The sequence below is a fragment of the Meleagris gallopavo genome, chromosome 14, assembly GCF_000146605.3.
Source record: "Meleagris gallopavo isolate NT-WF06-2002-E0010 breed Aviagen turkey brand Nicholas breeding stock chromosome 14, Turkey_5.1, whole genome shotgun sequence".
Taxonomy (NCBI): domain Eukaryota; kingdom Metazoa; phylum Chordata; class Aves; order Galliformes; family Phasianidae; genus Meleagris; species Meleagris gallopavo.
The window spans coordinates 7,956,581-7,969,353 of record NC_015024.2 but is presented as its reverse complement, the minus strand read 5'-3'; the positions used below and the strand labels follow the sequence as shown (position 1 = coordinate 7,969,353).

The 12,773-nt window shown below is 34.1% G+C and overlaps 1 protein-coding gene across 3 annotated transcripts in view; it reads left to right on the top strand.

The window, feature by feature from the left end:
* ERC2 (ELKS/RAB6-interacting/CAST family member 2) overlaps window positions 1-12,773 on the top strand; it is a 437,668-nt gene that overhangs the window by 18,970 nt on the left and 405,925 nt on the right. The gene's annotated exons all lie outside the window — the stretch shown is intronic.

The window sequence follows — 12,773 nt, the reverse complement described above, 5'->3', positions numbered from 1 at the left end:
TTGAAGATGAACCAGGCAAAAGACAAAAATAAGATGTTATTTTACAGATCCTCATGAATCTTTCCCGTGAGAAAGTAATAACATAAAAGACTAGATTGGCCTGGAAGTCTATCTAGCCTAGTGTGACAATGTCCAAAAGTTCATAGATCGAAGTAAGTCTATGGTGAGTACTCCACTGAGTCCTCTTTGAAACATGTACACTTTGTGTTCCTAACTTTCAGGGGACTTTTAAGTGAGTCTGCTTTTGAATCTGCATAAAATTCTAGTGTCTGCAATTCTGTTATCATAGAATGGTTTGCGTTGGAAGGGACCTTAATAATCATCCAGATCCAATCCCTCTGCCATGGGAAGAGCAAATCAGACTGCATGGGACCCATCCTAAGTGGTCTTTTAGTTTAAAACAATTCCCCCTTGTCCTATCACTATCAAGTAAATATTTCTCCTGTTTATAAGCTCTTTTTAAGTACTGGAATGCCACAATGAGGTCTCCCAAGAACCTCTTCTCCGAGCTGAACAAGACCAGCTGCCTCAACTTTTCTTCATAGGAGGTATGCTCCATCCCTCTGATCATCTTTGTGGCCTCCTCTGGATCCGATCCAATAGCCCTGTCTTGTGTTGGGAGCCTCAGACTTGAATGCAGGACTCCAGATGAGGCCTCATGAGGACAGAGTAGAGAGGGACAATCACCACTTTCACCCTGCTGACCACTGTTCCTTTGTGCAGCCTAGGATACAGCTGGCCTTCTGGGCTGCAAGTGTTAATTTGCATCAAGCTTTTCATACACAAAAACTTCCAAGTCCTTCTCTGCAGGGCTACTTTCTATGAGTTCTCTCAGTTTGTAGACGTATCTGGGATTACTACAATCTAGGTGCAACAACTCACACTTGGTCTTGTTGAACTTCATTAAGTTCTCATGAAGTTTTCAAGCTTGTCTGGATTCCTTTGGATGGCATCCCATCCTTCTATCTTATTGACTGTACTGCTCAGCGTGGTGTCAACAGCAAACTTGCTGAGATTATACTCAATCCCACTATCTACATTATTGATAAAGTTATTGAAGATCATTTGCTTCAAGGATGGATCCCTGGGAGACACCACTTGTCACCAGCCTCCATCTGGTCATAGAGCTGTTGACCACAACACTCCAGCTGTGACCATAAAAGCAATTCCTTATCCACCAAATAGTCTACCGTTTCAATCTGTGTTGTTTCAATTTAGAGATAAGAATGTGGTGTGAGACCATACCAAAGACTTTGCAGAAGTCCACATAGATGACACAATCTACTGATGCCATCATTACCATAGAAGGCCATCAGATTGGTGAGGCACAATCTGATCTTGATGAAGCTATGTTGGCTGTCACATAGCATATCCTCTTCTTGCAAGTGCCCTAACATAGCTTCCAGGAGGATCTGTTTCACGATATTCCCATGAACAGAAGTGAAGCTCACTGACCTGTAGTTTTCTGGATTTTTCTGTCTACGTTTCATAAAAATGGAAGTGGTATTTTCCTTTTTCTGGTCAGTGGGAACTTCAAATGACAGCTGTGACTTTTGAATATGGCACCCCTCACGTTGTTCTTTTTCAGACAGGCAGTACTAAGATGATACACAAATCTTCAACAAAATTAATTCTTAAGATTGTTTCCTGAGTGTCAAAAACAAACAAACAAACAAAACCAAACCAAAACCCCACGAAACGTATCCATTTTACTTGACTGGTTCTTATATTATGCATTAATTTTTATCACTTAACATGTTTTTATGACTTTTTAAAAACTGAATTAGATTTATTATGGTGTCATTTCAATAAACTATGTATCGAGTTGCATAAAATAATGGCCCCTAACCCAGCTTATAAATGTCTCTGTTTAATACTATGTAATCAATACAAATATAAGTCACTGCACACAATGAACAGTGGTTATTTTTTTTGTGTGATGTGTTTATGTGATGATGGAAATAAATGGTGAGTTTGATCCTTTTTATTTTATTGCCTTACAGAAAAACAGGTAATGTTAAATTGTTTAATGTGTTCTTTGAAAGCATATTATAAATTTTGATTTTACTTTGAAGTTTAATTCCTGCCCTGTTACTGCAGGAGTTTTAATTAATGAGAAAAGAAAGGACAAAAAGGATACTGAACAGTTCCTCTGAGAGACTCATAGGTTTGAATACAGAATTATTCCTTGAAATAATTTTTGTGTGTCAGTAGCAGTATTAATAACTCATAGATGCTGAAGTTAAGAGAACAGAGCTGATAAAATATATTAATTTAATCAGCAGATAAGCGAATGAATATTCATAAAATCAGAGTTGCAAGTTAGGCTAGTCAATTATATTGCTCATGCTCTTCATTTTTACTTTGTGACTAGTTTTTAAGTAGAAAACTAAAAGAAAATACACTAAAACATTTTGAAATGTTTCCATTCTTTGTATTAAAGTATATTCCTAGTAAAATCTTTACCAGACTAGCATATGTTTTCTAATAAAGATGATAAACCATACTTTGCTTTCTGCGTGGCATGTTATACAAAGGAATCTTCTCATTTACCTGCATTATAAGAGAGAGTAACTGATATTTTGCTATCTCACTACTGCAGTATAGTATTTATGACCCATGAAAGTATGCTTTAAGATATTTTTAAATTCAATGTTTTCTGCATGTTCATTTGTTTTATTTTCTGTTTGTCACTGTACTGTTGTCTCCTGCTTTCTTCAGCTTATTTTTCAATACCTCTCTGTTAAGAGATACATGCATGCTTGCAGACTTTAATTTCATTTTGGATGTTATCATCATTCTTTTCTTCATTTAAAGTAATTTACCCTGATGGCAATTTAGGTAAGTGCAAAATATTTCCACTTCTTATTTTTAAACAAGAAAAGGCACTGAAGTGTTTGTGTAATACATTAAGCAGTAATAATTGAGTGAAACTTTACCTGAAGATGGAAAGCATAGTGAAATGGAAGGACACAGTGATGTTTTTCTTTCCTTTTTTGAGTATGAATATCAAAAAATGTTTCTGTCATATATTTGTGTATGTGGGGAGAGGAACTCAAACAGCAGGACTATTCTGATGAATGAGAATACATACTTAGCATGCTTCACTCTGTATCGTACTGTGCCAGAAATTCCCAAGGGATTTTTGAGAAAGCTGCAACTCAAAGGGTGCTGAGAGTAGACGAGATTTTATTTATTTATTTATTTATTTATTTATTTATTTATTTATTTATTTATTTATTTTTAAACAAAGCATTTTAAAGAGGGACTTCTAAATCTGAAAAATCTTGGGAAGTACTGAGCAAGATAAAGAATATGAATGTGCCTGATAGGTGTGTTTGTGCTTGTTTGCTATTGACTGAAGCCTTTTCTAAACCTATTCTGGTTTAGAAAACAATGTGTATGTATACATGAGTTAGTAGAAAGTAGGACATATTAGTGTGGGATTTATAGCACGTTTTAATGGTCGTTTGAAAGAGATAGTAAGTTATATTTTTTTGTGCATTTTTGAGATATAAAGAGATCTGAGGAAAGCAAGTGTTGATCTTATGTCTTCTTCTCCCTAAAAAAGGCAAGGAGCATGCATTTTAGTTTTTTCATTAAGTCATCTTTTGGAGTTGTTATTGTGTGTACAACTCAGATGAAGGAACAGTATTATTAGATTTCAAGTAAAAGCTGTTTTATTAATCATGTTAGAAATCAAGTTGTTGAAAAAGCAATTTAAACTTACAAGGCTATAAGTAAAATACTGCTTTAGTCAGCTGGTTTGCCTTTTTGCTGACTTTTAAAAAGTGCAAAATGTGTCTCATTCTCAATTGTAAAAGTGCTTTTTTTTTTTTTTCCAATTACATCTTTAGGTCTTAGAAAGTGTCAAATAATAATTGTTGGTAGGTGGTCCTTATAAAGAAGTATAAGCAAAGCTAGTGGTGTTTTAAGGACAGGTAGTTTGACTATAGAAAGGAAACAGACTTTCATTAAAAGGTGTTCAGAAATGTGTAATGCTGTATGACTCAGGATTGATGTCTCATCAGCTTTGAACATACTTGTATGTTATTATGTCTAATGTCTGATGCTACGAAGAGAGTTGTTGCTCCTGTGTGTGGGGTTTTTTTTTTTTTTGGTTGCTTTAATGAGGATGATCATCTGCCGCTGAATTTGGTAATTTCATCCTGTTAAATTTCCCTTGCAGCTTCAGACAAATACTGTGTTCTATTTCCCCCGTTGTGATGTGTTTCCAAGCATGGTTCTGCTGCTCAACAGTGATTATCTGGTGTGTTGTTGTGTGGGTCAAACCTTTTGTACACAAGGCAGGATTCTGATGGGGTTTCAGAAGATCACCACTTCAAAAAATACAGATCTAGCAGAAAGTATGTTGGGATAAAACTACCTTTAAGCTATCTTTGTGTTAGGCTTGTAACATTGCTTGAAGATATTCCTTCAGTAGGTGCCAATAAGCCGTGCATCAAGCATGGCATCTGCTCTTTGCTTTAAATTAGAATGAATCCAGAAGCAATTGCTCTGTAGAGTGTTAGTCTAGTAGAGTGTTTTAAGCTATCAGAACTCCCTAAAGGAGATGGAGAGAGAGCTAACTGTATTTTGTATATAAACCATTTTGAGTTCTACTGGTATAGTAAAAGTTGGATTCATCATACAATTAGTTAACTTTGATAACGCAGGACGTTATTTTTGATGTAAGGCTTAAAAATCATAAAGTATCCTGAAATAGTTAACTAAAAATTTAATCACATAAATGATACAGTTTCTTACAGAAATTGTAGATAACACATCAAACATTATCCTTGGCAAATTTCTTTTCTGTTGATCATGAAGGAGACTGCCGGTTTGTGCTTTTTAAATTTTATTTCTCTGTTAACTTCTGTAAATTGGTGTTCTTCCAGCCTTCAAACCTTTAAATCTGAAAAGTGTTGGGGATGAGTCTCTTCAGAATTTTCTGTCATTCGAAGTGAGGGAGAGAAAGACGAGGAAGTAGTGAAAAAATGAGTCACTCTTTTTTCATTATGCATTTTTACTCTTTACTATTTTAGATGCAGTCTCTCATTTTTAATTTTCTGAGTTGTTCCCAACAGCTGCTGGGCAGATGATGCCATGTTTGATTAGTCTACAAAAGGGAATTTCATCTTCTAGGTTACTTTGGAAAAACGTGACCCTTTTGGTCATGCTGTAGAGCGTTCTTTTTATGTATGCATATAATTTAAATTGAAACCTGTATGTCACTTTATAACTTTTCCATTATGCATTTGAGAAGTTCATCAGATGTATTCCAGAGTGGTGGGAGTGTCTATGTCAGTGAGAGGAGTAAAGGCGTTATAGTGACTTAATCTGTGGTTGCTGATTTAAAAAAAAAAAGAAGAATGAATGAATTCTGGATCTACATGATCTTGAGCTGTGCCTTATTAATACTGTGCAGGTTCAGATTCTGATTTGATCTGCTATTTGCTCTGTATAACGTATCTAACATAGTAGTGACAATACTACTATGAGTTTTCCTGGTGCCATAGAGTTGAGCTGTAAAAAGCTATTAGTTTCAGGATATGACTTGCTACTTGAATTTATTGCAAGAACATCTATCAGCTGAGTTGGCAAAAACAACAACAACAAAACATTCAGAACCTCTGTGTATATTTTACAGAAGATAACTTTTGCTCAAATGGTACTGCAACATGGGAACAAATAACTTTTGAATTCAGTAATTTTGCAATATTTGGCCTGTAGGATGGAGAAGTTGTATTTACATTTCAAATTTTAAATTTCCCTAGGCATCTACCACAATCTAGTTATTATTCTTACTCTTGGCATTTGAAGATGATATATAAAGCTAACAAAACACATGTGAAAAGAAGGCAGTAAATTTCATGTGAAGTGCTCTTTGAACCCTCAAGGGGAAGGAATAAATGATGTTTTTGCCAAAAGGAAACTCCTGAGGCAAATCAGTGTAAATGTTTCAGTGTTAGAGATTCAAAGAGCACGGAGGTCTTGTAAGGTAATCCCTATTTCAATTCCATCTACAGCTGAATGAATGTGAGGTCTCCAGAACATCACTTTTCTGTCCAAGAAAAGCAAAGGTCAGCTAAAACTAGAGAGAAAACAACACACATTAAGATGTAGTTTCAGATGAGCTAAAGCAAGCCTTGAATTTTGCCTGTTTTTTGCTCAGACCTAAGATTTCCATTTAATTGACTACAGTATTAATTGCATAGAGTACAATTTTAATTACAGAATCTCTTTGAATCAAAGAAAAAAAGCATAGAAATAAGCAGGGGATTCTTTTAAATTGAAAAAAGAATAGAATTAAAAAAGAATTACATACTAAGAATAAATACTTCCTATGTATTTTTAAGTCACGTTCAGACTGATGTTGCAAGCAAAGCCCTTTTGCTTTGTAGGTAGAAAAACTGAAAGAATAGTCCTCTCAGTGAGCTCTCTTTCCTCTGTGTGATATTGTGATATTTACTCCAGATAGCTAATAATTACCACTAAAGCAAAATGCTGTTAACTAAGCTATTGGAAGAACATCTAAACATCATGGTATTGTATTTCTGCTTGATACAACTGAAGGCAGTGCTGAAATAGCAGCTTGCTGTTTAAACCCTGCTATACTTGATATCATTTTAAGTCAGCAAGTGTAAGATAAAAACCAGACGGTATATCAAAGTAAAAGAGCAAACATAATTGTGTATGTTATATTTGCAAAATACGCTGATAACACTACATTTGTCAAAAATTCTTACTGTTCTCTGAGTGGAAGAAAATAAGCTGCATCTGTGAATTTTGAGAGAAATCCGAATTCCTACCTGACATTTATTCTACAGCTAAAAATTGTATCTCTACTCATGCCAATCCATAAATGCACCTGCTTGTCAGCACAGCTCTCTGGAATTCAGTGCATATGCTACCTATGTAAAAGCTATTTTAGTTAAATGCTTATACTGAGTTTAAAGTTCACTTCTAGGAATATTATTTTGTATTATTTATTTTGATATGTTCTCTTTTAAGAAAACAACTACAAAAAGAAAAAAAAAAAACTGCAACCAAACAACTCCAAATATTTTACCTTTCTAGATGTAGATAATGCTGAAATGGAATTTCTGATATTCCACAAGAAAGTTATCATAATATTAGAGAAATTTGCAGTTCTACCCATGCAACTTGTGTCCAGATGGATTTTGTTTGCTGTTGTGTTTTATAACTTTGAGTAAAAGTTTTTTACAGCTGAGAAATATTTGACATAATTCTTAATTTTTGGTTAACAGCAACTGCTTATAGGCCATCATTCCCTCGTGGACCACATTTATTTTAATTTATATTAATATTTAGTTTGTATTTAAAATAATTGTATTTATTCACTACATTCTCAGTTTATTTGAAATGCAGTGGTATAACTTATAACTTAGTGAATAGAGTAGTAGTTTCATTACATTAGACTTATGTCTTCAGATTCCCCAGTGGAGTGGATTCCCCAGAGGAGGGAACTATAGAGACAAAAGCACAAAACTTGCTTAAGAAAGCATTCTTTATCTCTTCAGGCAGTTTATTCCCTGAAGAGGCAAAAAGCTGTCAGAATGAGAATTTGAACAATTAGATGAAAATACTCATGATAGGCTTTTCCACCTGACTGCCCAGCATTTATGACTGACTTCAGAACAGCAAAATGAGCAAACAGTGCCAGTTTATCAAAGTCCAAGAAAAAAGAAAATTCGAATATTTTAGAGAAGTATTTTTTTCCTTAAATAAGCATATAGGAGTAACTAAGAAACAAGAATAGGAGCCCCAATAATAAACATTCTAGTTTGAGTAGGCCAGTATCCTTTCTTACCTCCCTCACTGTGAGGAGAAGCCATGCTGTCATTAGCTGAGCATGGAGCAGAATATAAGAAGGAAGACTTTTGAAGCTTAGAGTAAAATAAAATTAGCTTTAAGAACAAATTTTTCCATACTTGTTTCAACTTCTAAGTCTTTCTCACAATGGCTTCAGAAGAGATGATAACAATTGATCCTGCTAAAAACTACCTTCAATTCCAAAAACTGTGTTAATTTCCCAGAAACGTCCAATTAAATAATTTAGTTTTCAATGACTGAGATAGAATCTACTGTTTATTGACTCTCCCTTGAACTAAGCTTTTGCAATAAATCTGGGGGTAAGATGTGTGTATATACATATAAATAAAATAAAATTTGTTACTGTATTAACTTATGAATTCTATGATATATTGTGATATACTGGAGTGTTATTAATATTTCAGATGTTGCAATGTATCTCAATTTAATAAAAGCTGAGGAGTTTGATAATAAGAAAGCATTTTTCTCTTGCACCAAATTGATTCTGACTTGTGCTATAACTCAGTGTGGATATGTTTCCTAGTTGTTCTTTCTCCCTTCTCTTCCCCTCACTGCCACACAGACAGACAGACAGATGTCTCCCTTGTGTAACCGCCAGTTTTGGAGAATGACATTCTTGCTTAGCTGGTGTTATTTCAGGTTCATTTATTCAGACATCCTGTGGGTTCTAGATTAGTTTAAATTTGTAATCTTAACAAAGCTTATCACACTATGTAGTGCCTTTTTGCAAATGTAGGACTTTAATCTTCATATACTGATGAAGGCTTATGCATTTTAGCATTCTTTTGTCTTTTTGTCATCAATCAGCAAAGTGTAATTTGCTTCTAGAGTTTTGTTTATAGAATGTTTCACTAAAGTTTAATTTATTTCAATTTCTACTTCCTGTGAGATGACTATGACTATTTCCCCACAGTTTTAATACTTGATACATGTGTAATTTGATGTAATCTGACCTTTGCTATAATTCTTTTTCTGCAGATCTTTGGATTTTAGTGAGAGGTTTACAGTGCTGTTTGCAAAGCCACTGTTTTTGAGCCTACTAGCAGGCTTGCACTTTCTTTTTCTCCTACAAATTTTTCAAATTTTTATCATTAGAGTTTGTATGTCTGCCTGATTTGCTCCATTAGGGATAAAATGCTCATTTTTTCCCCCAGGTTAATTTTCAGCTGGATCTCATCATCGATTGCTCGAACGTAGTGGTGCTCGCGTAAAGTGGGTAGAGCGTTGAGTGGCCAAGAGTAGATGATAGTGGAGCCTCAAATTCAGGCAGCAACTCAGATTCTGCTTTTAAATCTGCTAACAAGTGCCCTTAGTGCTTCAACTCCTTGAAAGAAAAATGAAATATCCACATATACATATACAGCAGTTTTTTTTTTTTTTTTTCCCCTCTCAGGCACATCTCAGTGGGTACAGAGAATACTATTTTGACTTTAATTATTTTTTTACTTGTATATATTACTTATGAGAAAATGGTGAAATAAGATTAAAGTCTGTACTGAAATTGTTGCCTGACCATAGCATACAAAATAATTGCATTTTCTTTATCAGATCACTTGCACTTTTTATCTCTGGTGCTGGGCTTTTTTTGTTTGCAATGAACACTTTATTTCCAAATGCCCATAAATATTTTCTTCTACCTTGATATCATCTGAACATTTTTTATTGACTTCAGCAAGACCATTCTTGACCTACTGCAATGCTAATACATAATATTTATTTTTTTCTTTTTTCCTTTAATCCTGGCTTTGTAGTATTTGCAACCAATTTAATTTTTTCAAATTTTAAGGTTTTTCTTTTCTATTCTATTTTCTTTTCTATTTTTCTTTAAAGCTCAGTGATCATTTGATTTTAATGAAGAATTATCTTAACAGATGAGGAATTATAAAATGTGCAGGAGCAAGCTGTTTTTTAAAAGAAAAAAATCTAATAAGTATATTTTGTTATGAAGTTTGTATCCTTTTATTCCTTCGTTCATTTTTACCAGATGGTAGAAAATTCTGGAAAGCACATAGCAGATTTGCTGCTGTTTTGCAGTTCAGCTAGCAAAAGGCCACTGAGAGTATTATTTGTGATCAAGAAGAGACAATCAGTCTGTAAAAACAAACAAACAAACAAAAAACAAAACTCCTTATGTATACCTTTTACACATGCTACACTTTCAGAATTATCCTGCCCTTTTCTTGTATGCTGTTCAGTTTCTTTGTCTTTTAAATCAAAGTCTTGAAGATCTGTGTTACCTTGAGGTAGAAATTCTACGCTCTTCAGCAGGACTACTCACTTGCTTTTCCCAGATTTATAAGTTCAATCATTTAATTGTAAAAAAAAAGTGAGATTCTTCCTCATCGGTGCTTTGAATAGTTCGGTCATAACAAGAAATGTTTCCTTCTGTTTAACTGTACAAGAGAATTGAAAAGCTTCTTTTATTAGGAAGTAGGTATCCTCTAATTTGGTTCATATATTTGGAAAAAAAAATTCTACAGTACAGAACAAACATACTCTCAAACTCATTTTTACTTTTGCAACAGAGTTAGTTTCCAATGGAGAAAACATAAAACAGAGAATCACTTCTGCCCTCCTACCAGAGACTTTGTTGGTTCATCAAGTTGCATGGCCTGTTCTAGGCATGAGTCACATGAGTTTCCTTTTGAACTTCAGAAGTGGCTTTGTCTTTGCCCATGATTTCTGCATTTCCTATGGTTAGTAAAAGAGAATAGAGCAGAGAGAATAGTCTTGTGCCACTTGTAGAGACAAGCTGTGAATTTCTGTGTGCTTTAAGAGGTTATGTTGCAATAGGTCTCAAGTTCCAGATCAGTTTCTGCCATCTTTCACCTGCGCAACAAAGCAAAGATTTGGATTTAAATTAGTAACAATTTTAAATCAAAACATTTAAATTGAATAAAATGGGTGTTAAATGCACTTAAATTATTAGAAAAATGAACTGTTCAAACTCTGTTTGGGAGTTTGTAAAAACAATCAAACAAAAAACCTATGAATATGCCATTAATAGAGGACTAAGGAAATCAAGCCAAATCTTGCCATTCTTTTGGAAGATGGAGGTGGGAATTCCGGAAGGAAAATCTGATGTGGAAAAATTTTGGTGTTAAAAACAAAACTGTTGAAAATCTGTGAATGTTAATGCATACATTGCTTGAATGTTAAGCAGTACTTTTTTGTGTGTGTGTCAGTCAGAATCCAGCTTTTTTAGTGCTAAGGTGATATTATGCTGCCTAGTAGGCCAGAAGTTTTTTATCAGTTTTATCTCCTGGTAATTTGTTTTTTCCTACTGGTACAGATTCCTTGTTTTGAATAGCTTAGTCTAAAGATGTAATGACTGAAACAAAGAGTTGTAACAGAATAATTATATGCTATTTTGGAAATATGTTTCTACTGAACCATAGTAGATGATCTTTCTTAATTTAGACTTTAAATACACTTTGTAGTTTCTCCCACCAGAAGATAAACACTATTACATTATGACTCCTTCTGGGAGACATCAATATCTTCATTTATATCAGAAAAAAATGATTTTCTGTTAAAGAATTAGCAGTGGTGAGATAAGAAAGATGAAATGAAGAAAAGTGACTAGCAAAGAAAAAAACCAAAGCTTTTTAAAGAAAACTGTGGCAGAAGATCGGATAAAGAGAGAACACATGGAAACATATTTTCATGGAAAATCTGCATATATCTTATACCTCTAGAATTGCTATTGTGATTTTGGTGTGAAGCAGTGCTAGAACTTGGTGAAATGCAGTATAAAGTATTGTCTAAAAGCAGTTTAAATCAAGAAGCTGACCACTTATAAATAACTGGATTTTTTTTTTTTTACACCATTTTAGAATTCATTTGCATTCAGCAGTTGCATTACCCATGCTAAATTTCTCAAGGTGATTTCAAGCGATGCAAATTCCCAAGACAAGAGGGAATCAAAATTTGCATGTGACTCTAAACTAGATTTTTACTGAAGATACCAATCATAACCAGTATTAGATATTAAGTAGATACTTAAATATAAAAAAAATAAGATTTTTGTCAAAGATGTTGTAATGTTATGGTAGATATGAATTCTTAAAGTGGCTTCATTGTGACATAATAATACTCTTACTCCAGAACCTTTGCTTTAGCTGTCAATATGCTTAAATGATAAACATAATTATGCATTTACTTTAATTGTTAGCCTTTCACGAACACAATCGTGCAATTATTGTGCAATATTATGTCACCTGCACAAATTTGACTGTGAAGTCATTTAGTGTGTGCTTGGTGTTGTGTGGTGCATTGTTGTGTCCCCCACTTTGTGATGGGAAATCCAAGTTTTGAAGACATTAAACATCAATATTTAGTATTATACTTCCAGATCTTCTATGCTGCCTATTGCCCTTATAGTGAGATGAAAAATGTCTTGAGATGATAAGAATATCTTGCCAGTCATACAAGATTAGAAGCTAACATCTGTTAATTTTGATTGATTGTTATTGTGTTTAGATAGAGATGACTCACACTAGGTGTTGCATTCCTGTCTATGTATTTGCTCATCTGATGAGACTGATTCCAGTATCCCCTGACAACAAAGATTAGAAATTACCAAAAGAGTGGTGATAAGGTAAAAATAATTTCTTAAGATGGTATTTGCTAGATGGGGTTTGATTCCATGGTTTAGAGGTGAAACTGTAATTTGCAGGTTGCAATTTTGAACATCCTGCAGGGATTTAGTTCTGATTGCCAATATCTGCTCTAAGAGCCTACTAAGACTTGAGGAAACTTGGAATGCTTGGACTTAACATGGCAAAATACCAACACAATGACCTGGTGAATCTGGTCAGCCTTCTTTTAGTTGGGCGTATTGGCTAGGATTTTGTCATCCTGGGGGGGGTAATTGAAGTGGTTGCCATCTATCTAGTGACAACTGATTTTTTTTT